This window comes from Meriones unguiculatus, chromosome 10 (assembly GCF_030254825.1).
Source record: "Meriones unguiculatus strain TT.TT164.6M chromosome 10, Bangor_MerUng_6.1, whole genome shotgun sequence".
NCBI lineage: Eukaryota > Metazoa > Chordata > Mammalia > Rodentia > Muridae > Meriones > Meriones unguiculatus.
In genome coordinates, this window is record NC_083358.1 from 89,687,603 (window position 1) to 89,695,598 (window position 7,996).

The following is a 7,996-nucleotide window of genomic DNA, read 5'->3' on the forward strand; positions in this document are numbered from 1 at the left end:
CACAGGGGAAGACAATGTGGCCACTCCTGATGAGACCTGATAGGCTAAGATCAGAGGAAAGGGGAGTAGAACCTCCCTTTTCAGTGGACTGGGAGAGGGACATAGGTGGGGAAGAGGGAGGGAGGTACAGGAGGGATACAAAGTGAATAAACTGTAATCAATAAAAAGAAAAAAGAAAAGGAAAAAAGAAAAAGAGAAAATAAATTTGAAAGAGAACAAGGAGTATATGTGATGTTGGAGGGTGAAAACAGGAGGGAGAAATGATGTAATTATATGATAATCATAAAAGTAAAAGAAAAATTAAAACCATACACAAAGATAAAATATTAATTATTCTTTTAATGACTGGAGGATCTTCATGTACTCCCTGTACTTCTAACTTTGGTAACTTGTGTTTTCTTCTTCCTCGGATAGACAAGTTGAGGTTGAGCCATGCCATGGATCTTTGCAAAACATTGCCTTTTTGTTTCCTCGATTTTTATCTGTTTTTGCTGTTTGTGCCACTGACCCTTGTGCATTTTTATGTTTCCTGCCCACCCGATTTCTTTAGATTGAATCTGTTATTCTCTTACTATATGATTTAGGGGGAGACATTATTCAACAATTTGGAACTTTTCATATCTTAATATAAATAGTTAATGGATAATTGTTCCACGTAATTAGCTACACGGGGCAAACTGTAATGTGGTGTATTTCGTATTTCATTCTCATTCAATTAAAATTATGTTCTAAATCCCTTTGTAATTCCTTCTTCAGAAAATGAGTTATTTAAAGGCAAGTCCCAAGTACCTGGGAACTTCTCATTCAGTTACCTCTCCATTAATTATCTTTAGTTTAATTCTATTTCAGTCTAGGAACTTACCTTCTTACGAATAAAATATTAATTGAATTTATTGAGGTTTATAGTATTGTTAAGAATACAATATTTCTTGCTGTGCACTTGTAAACAATGTGTGTTTTCTAGCTATTGGGTAGATGATAGTATAAATACTTTCAGGACTAGTCATTTGCTTGACAGTTTTCAAGGCTTGTGTATTGCATTTATTCTTAGTCTGTACCTCCAGTCAATCAGACAGCATTCTGAATTATCCATTTATAATTATGATTTTGACTATTTCCCTTGTTTGAGCCCAAAGAAAAATAAAAGTCCATCAAAGTCGATATAACAGTGAGAGAGGTGAGGTCTAACCATATGGCAGGCTCCGGATGAAAAACAGCCAGAGAAAGATCCTGCTATTATCAGCAATAGTGACAGTCCTAAATTAGAAATTGCCCAAAAGTCCAACCTTAAGTAAATGGCTAAATGCTGCATTTGTGCAGAGGAATACTACACAGCACCAGTAAGTAATGAACTATGAAAACCCAAGACAACATAAACAAATCTCCTTACTTCAATAAACCAAAGAAACCAGGCCAAAAAGAAAATACTAAAGAGTAGCATATGTCTGTTATAATGTGGTGGCTGTGTGTAATGTCTCCCATGTGCAAACCTAGCCCTCAAGAAGCAAAGGCATAGGATGAGTTCAAGCTTCACTGGGACTATTGTTGTGAGTTCAAGGTCAGCCTGGGCTATCCAGTGAGTCCTTAGTCAGTGTGGGCTACTGTGTAATGAGCAGAGCACATTACTTACATGAATTTTAAAGAATAAGAACACATCTATCGTGAATGAAGTTACACATCAGCAATTGCTTTGGGACAGGATGGAAAGCATGGAAGCATTAATTGCAAAGGCCTATGAAGAAGCCTTAGGGGATGACATACATTAGTGATGTTAATTTTGATGTTTTTCATAGATTTGTGAACTTTAAGTTGTGTAGGTTGTTGTGTATCAGGCCTTTTCTGATCTCTGCCACTGTGATAAAATTATCTGACCAAAAGTAATGTGAGGTGGAAAGGGTTTATTTGGTTTACACTTCCAGATCATAATCCATTTATGTGGTCACTAAACTTTCTTGAGAAGGTAAGAGTCAGGACCCCTACCTCATGTATTAAGGAACTTCAGTGTTGTTTGTGAAATTAAGGGCAGTTAAACTTTAAGTATCTCTCCAACTCTCAAGCATAACAATTCTATGAAAACGTACACATATGACATCAGCAACTTAAATTTCACTTTCTTAATTATTTATTGTATGTGGCAAGCACATGCCACAGAGTGCATAAGGAAGTCAGAGAACAGCACGACAGTCAGTTCTCGCCTTCCACTACATGGTAATCAAACCCAGGTTATCAGGGTTCGTGACAAGTGCCTTTACCTGCCAAGCCGTCTAGCTGGTTCACAGTAACTTTTTTGCTACTTTATTTTAGATAATCTCTTTTTGTATTTCACTTTAACAAAGGCCTCTGTAGCTTGTTTTCTTCCTTGCTTAATCAACTTTAACAGTCTTGAGAAGAAAAATAAAAGGTAAGCAAGTTCCAAGACCAGTTTATAGTTTCTGCCGGGGTTTCATTATCACTGCTTTGCCCTGCAAAGGAAGTGAGGCATTTGTAATGTCCTTTGAAATGGCACTTGCTTTAGTCACGGTGTTTGTGAGAACATCACTTCTGAAAGTTAAAATGCATGCAGTGTCCTGTGAGGCTTTGCGGTTCCTGAAGTGCAAGCTTGTAATGTGACTACTGTGTGAGTCTTGCTTGAGGTGTGACAAATTAGGTTCTGGGCTCTTTAGGAAAGGGCAATGCTATCAGCAGAAAGCATTTTATCATTTGCAGTGCTTTCTTCGTTGGCAGGGACTCTTAGAGGCATTGCGGACATCAGAACAAGTTGATTATGTAAATGAAAAGCACAGTTTTAATCTTGGAGCAGAAGAGAATAATGAAATGGCATTGACTTTGTGAGGTGACAAGAGATGCTGTGAATCACTCTTGAATTGAATTGTATTGTATTGTGGAAAATTTCAACAAACTTTCTCAACTGAAAGTTTCAATCTTGAAAAAAAAAGAATTTTGAAAGGAAAGTGTATAATTAAAGAATGTTATGACTACTTTTATTTAATCCAACTTGCATGCAATTAAAGCACACTTAATTACCTGGACATTGAATGCTGTCGCGCTGAAAACCCAACAAAGAGTGCTATTAAATATGAAACTTCAAGTGAGAGATAAAAAATAAACATTATTACTTTGGCTTGAGGCCACGTATGCTGCTTAGGAGTTTAAGAACACAGCCACAAATCACTGAACAGCAGAGTAATGGGTAGCTTTTAAGAAATGTAGTATTGTGCAGTTCCATTGTTGTGAAAATATCATGGCATATACATACTCAAACTCGGATCATGCAGCCCAGTTCTCACTTGGGCTACAAAGCTTTGTAGTGAGTTATTGTTTTGAATACTAGAGTGCAGGGCTCTTTTTGGTTAGGAGACTTTTGATGACTGCTTCTATTTCCTTAGGGGTTATAGGGTTGTTTAAAATGTTTACCTGTTCTTGATTAACTTTGGTAGGTGAAATCTATCATGAAAACCCTTTAGATTTTCCAATTTTGTGGAACATAGGCTTTTGAAGTAAAACCTAATGATTCTTTGGATTTCCTCAGTGTCTGTTGTTATGTCCCACTTTTCATTTCTGCTTTTATATCAGGCACTGTCTCTGTCTTTTAGTTAGTCTATCTTGTTTATTTTTGCCATCACTTATTTTTAAGCTATTGTTAAAAGCCTAAGACACAAATGACTCGTCACAGAGGCTTTCCCCAGGCAAGGATCACTGGTGTGATGTCTTCAGGTTCACCATTCATCTCACTGAAGGATGAGATGAAGCATGGATGGAGCTATCATCACCTATAAAGAGGTCTCTTTCTGGTTACATCCTAAAGGATATGAAGGGCAAGCCTGGTGCTCCTTCATAGTTACCATTTATATTCCTAAATAAATAGGAATATACTCTAAAATAAAAATATAATGGAAAACACAAACATGTGAATAGCCATTTATATAATTTTAAAGTTGCTTGTATAACTGTATTTAATACACCATGCTATGACTGGCAGTGCAGTGCAGGAGGTCTGTTACATCAATATGTAAAAAAAAGTATTGTGTTATGACTTAAAAATGGCTATGACATAACTCGCAACAGGAAGGTTTCAGAGTCATCATATTGCATACCTGCACTTTTAAGTATGTAGCCTATAACTGATAACATCTTTATGAGATATCTGACTGTGTCCAAATAAAACCCGTCTAGAGAAAAAAAACGCAAACCCTAGGAGTTGCCTTTCACTGTGGTTTCTGTTGTTAAGTTGCAAAGATCTTCCTTTTTTATTGGAAGGAGAGGCAAAACAAAGAAAAAAGATAGAAATGCATTAAATGCTAATGTTGTTGCTACTATCTACTGTGAGGTCAAGTACTATGGGGACATAGCGCAAAGCCATCAGGTTATTACAGTAAGTCTGGAAGAACTAGGGAACTAGAAAGGCTAACACTCCCTGTCTGAGCAGTGGAGCTTGGCAGAGCAGACTTGAGCTGAGTACTTTTGGATGTGGTGTGAAGCAGTAATAAGGTAGCACTAAGAAAGAGGACTGAAGGATGGAGTGCATGAGGAGTGTCTGGAAACAGTCAGGAAAGCACCATGTTCCTGAGGACCAGACACAATGAGAAGGTTTGCCATATTCCAAAGTTAATAACATAAAACCTACTGAGAATAGGTGACTCCTAAGTCACCCAAATTGAGCAGAATGAGAGTCATTCAGCAGAGGCCAGAAAGGACCTAACAGCACTTTAAGGACCATAAGACCATTGCCTCCACTGGCCAAACTCCATATTAAGTTGCTTGATAGAGTTCGAATCTTTAGATTTCTGTCTTCCTTTTATACTAGTCATTGAGCCATTAAAACTTCCAAACACATTTTCGGACTTGTCTTTCTACAATTTTGACTTTACTTTGTGTACTTTTAAGTTCTCTAATGAAGTTTGAACCTTTAAGGTTTAAGTGTAGGGAATCTTATGAAAGAAGGGGGAAATAGAAAGACCTGGAGGGTCAGGAGGTCTACAAGCAGAGCAACAGAACCAAAAAATCTGGGCCCAGGGGTCTTTTCTGAGACTGATACTCAAACTCAAACCAAGGACTGCATGGAGATAACCTAGATGCACAGATGTAGACCATGACAGCTCAGTATCCAAGTGACCTCAATAGTAATGGGGAAAGGAACTCTCTCTGACACAAACTGATTGGCCTGCTCTTTGATCACCTCCCCCTGAGGGGGAAGCAGCCTTACCTGGCTACAGAGGAAAACAATGCAACCAGTCCTGATGAGACCTAATAGGCTAGGGTCAAAGGGAAGGGGAGGAGGACCTCCCCTATCAGTGGACTTAGGGAGGGACATTGGAGGAGATGAGGGAGGGAGGGTAGGGTTGGGAGGGGACAAGGAAGGGTGCTACAGCTGGGATACAAAGTGAATAAACTGTAAATAATAAAAAATAAATTAATTAAAAAGAAAAGTATTACTCTTTAAAAATTAAAATAAGAAGTGTGTAAAATTTTTATTAGTTTTATAACTTTTTTCTAAAATCTAATTTGCCTCCTATGTATATGACTATTTTAGCCACCTTTTAATCAGTATCAGCATGCTATGTTTTTGTGTCCGTTTACTGTCAAGCTATATGCAAATTTATTTTAGAGTGAATTTATTGTAGGCATAATTGGCTCTTTTCTGCTCATTCCAGCAAATTGGCCAAAGTAGGACGGAAGATAGTACAGTGCAATGAGAACTAAGGTTAGAAAAATGAGCTGCAGCAAATTAAGGAAGGCCTTGAATGCCACAGTAGGATTTTGGCTTTGCTCAGGAATAGAGCCATTGATAAGAACTAATAAGACAGGGCAGAGCTTAAGGGGTCCAGCAGCTCATGCTCTTCTGGTAGTTGACATATGTATATTTGTTCTCTATCTCTTGCAATTGACTCTTCCCAGACTCTTACCTCTAGTGGCAATTTCCTTTCTGATATTTAATTCCAGCTCTGCCACAATAATGAGAGATAAGAGAAGGATGAAAAGGGTTCCATATCTATGCATAAATACAACAAAACATTAAACTACTAAAATAAAACTCCCATAAACCATGCCTGGAAATAAATGAGTAACAGCGAAGTAGAAATTGTGCATAAATTTGAAATTCTGAAAGATGTGTGCTGTGTGCATGCAACATGAAAAAATTAATCGAAGTGTCAGTATTGGTGTTGAGGATTTAAGGTTTCTTATTTGTGTAATTACACACTTGGCAGACAAGTGTATTTCAACTATAGTTAGTAAGAAAAAAGTGATTTTGTCTTAATCTTAGTGTATTAACTGTAGGACACAATCTCCAGATAGCAATCAGCGGTGCTACTACCTGAGTTTGAGACCTGGCGTTCTCGAAGGTGTGCACTTATTCTGGGTTTGAAGATCCAGAGATGAGTCACTTTGGTTTCTGGGTATTTGACTGTTTTAAAGAGAATAAGGAGGAAAGGTAAGAACTCACATAGCCACTCACCACTGCGCTACCTCTCGGGCTTTCTAAATACGCACTCTGGTAAAGGAAAGGTGGCATCAAGAGCCTGCACACCGTCACTCCACACTCTCCCATGACTCAGAAGGCCCCAGGCTTAGCAGTTTGGCCAAATGGCACACTAAAGGAAAACACAGGGGCTTAAACCTTGAGTGTGACACACTCACAACTTCTCCAGGTAATTATTGTCACGTTGCTGTCTCGGGCAAAATTTGATACCGTGCCTCAAGAATCTCAGTATTAAACACTTCACAGCTATAAAGAACTTCTGGGAAAGGAAAATTTTTACTATATTGTTCTGTAATTTTTACTATATTGATCATTGTGTGTGAGCAACTGGACTGATCCATTAATCTGTTCAGAAACTTTTGAACAAACATCTCTGTAATTTCAATGCCATAAACATAGAAAATCAATCTCATGCCTACCTCTTAGGTTCAATTTTTTAATAAATACGTGTGTGTGTGTGTGTGTGTGCTCATGTATGCATAAAGTTTCCATTCAGGAATCTTCATGCTTTGACGAATGTGCAGAGGTCAGAAAATACCAAGCTCTTAGAAACTAGTTCTCTGTCACCTTGCGGGACCCAGGGATGGAACTCAGATCGTCAGGCTTGTGTGCTGAGCAATCTTGACCTGTCTCAGATTCACTGTCTATCTTTTCCTTTTTTAGAAGTATGTGCGGTGTGACTACATGGTTATATATACTCCTATGTGTGTGGTGCATGCATACGTGCAGTGTGCATGGAGGCCAATCTTGGATGTCACTGTCTTCCTAGATCATGTTCCACTTTGTGTATGGAGGCACTCAGAGGTCACCAATCTGGCTAGCGTAGTCAGCAAATTCAGTGACTCTTCACCTCCACAGACAGGATTCAGGCAGGCATCAAAGCATTCAAGTGTGTGCTGGGGACCCAAACTCTGGCCCACTGGCACAGCAAGCATTTTATCTACTGAGCTGTCTTCCCACTGTGTACCACCTCCCATTTATTTGTTTTTTATTTACTCAGGATCTTGTTGCTTTGTAGCCCAGGTAGACTTCAAATTTATGATGATCCACCTGCTCAGCCTCCTTATTGCTGAGATTATAAGTGTCAACCATAGCTCCTGGCTTCAGTTCATTTCATTAAGAAAGGTCTTTGTGTATTTTCTTTCTTCCGTTCAGTGGAAACATGGACTTCTCTAGAGTTTATCTGGGTAACAGTAGTCCTAATTATTCAAGTTCTCTTAAACAAGTGAATAAATGTTAATAGTCTTAGGAAATATTTCAAGAAGAATTAAGGTGAAATGTGACAGCACAGAAATTCTAGAGAGAAATACATCTTTCTTTTTACAAAGTATATCCAGGCACAGAATCTGAGGATAATGACAACATAAACCACTTTGCTTTGTTTTAATCAGTGAGGAAAACTGACGCCAGCACAATGAAAGAGATGAGGGGGTCCCTGAGTTTCCTGTTGGCAATGTCCTGTTGCTTTCAAGGTTGCTTTTGCTGTATGGAGTTTCCAGCTGACCAAAGACAGTGATA